Source organism: Gekko japonicus, unplaced genomic scaffold, assembly GCF_001447785.1.
Source record: "Gekko japonicus isolate JY-2015 unplaced genomic scaffold, Gekko_japonicus_V1.1 scaffold1619, whole genome shotgun sequence".
Lineage (NCBI taxonomy): Eukaryota > Metazoa > Chordata > Lepidosauria > Squamata > Gekkonidae > Gekko > Gekko japonicus.
In genome coordinates, this window is record NW_015175408.1 from 159059 (window position 1) to 159337 (window position 279).

Consider the following 279-nt stretch of genomic DNA (forward strand, 5'->3'; position numbering starts at 1 on the left):
CAGTGGCTGTTAGCCACAAGGTATAGATAGGGGCTCTGGGGCAAGTGATGCTCTGTCTTCTTGGTGCTTGGGGGGGCCAACAGTGGGAGGGCTTCTAATGTCCTGGCCCCACTGGTGGACCTCCTGATGGCACTGGTATTTCTGACCACTGTGTGACAGAGTGTTGGACTGGATGGGCCTTTGGCCTGATCCAACATTTGCGTCTCTTATGTTCTTATGAAGAGAAGCCGAATGCGTTTCTCAATGGCTAAGAAACCAATGGTGCTATTTCTTTAAGTC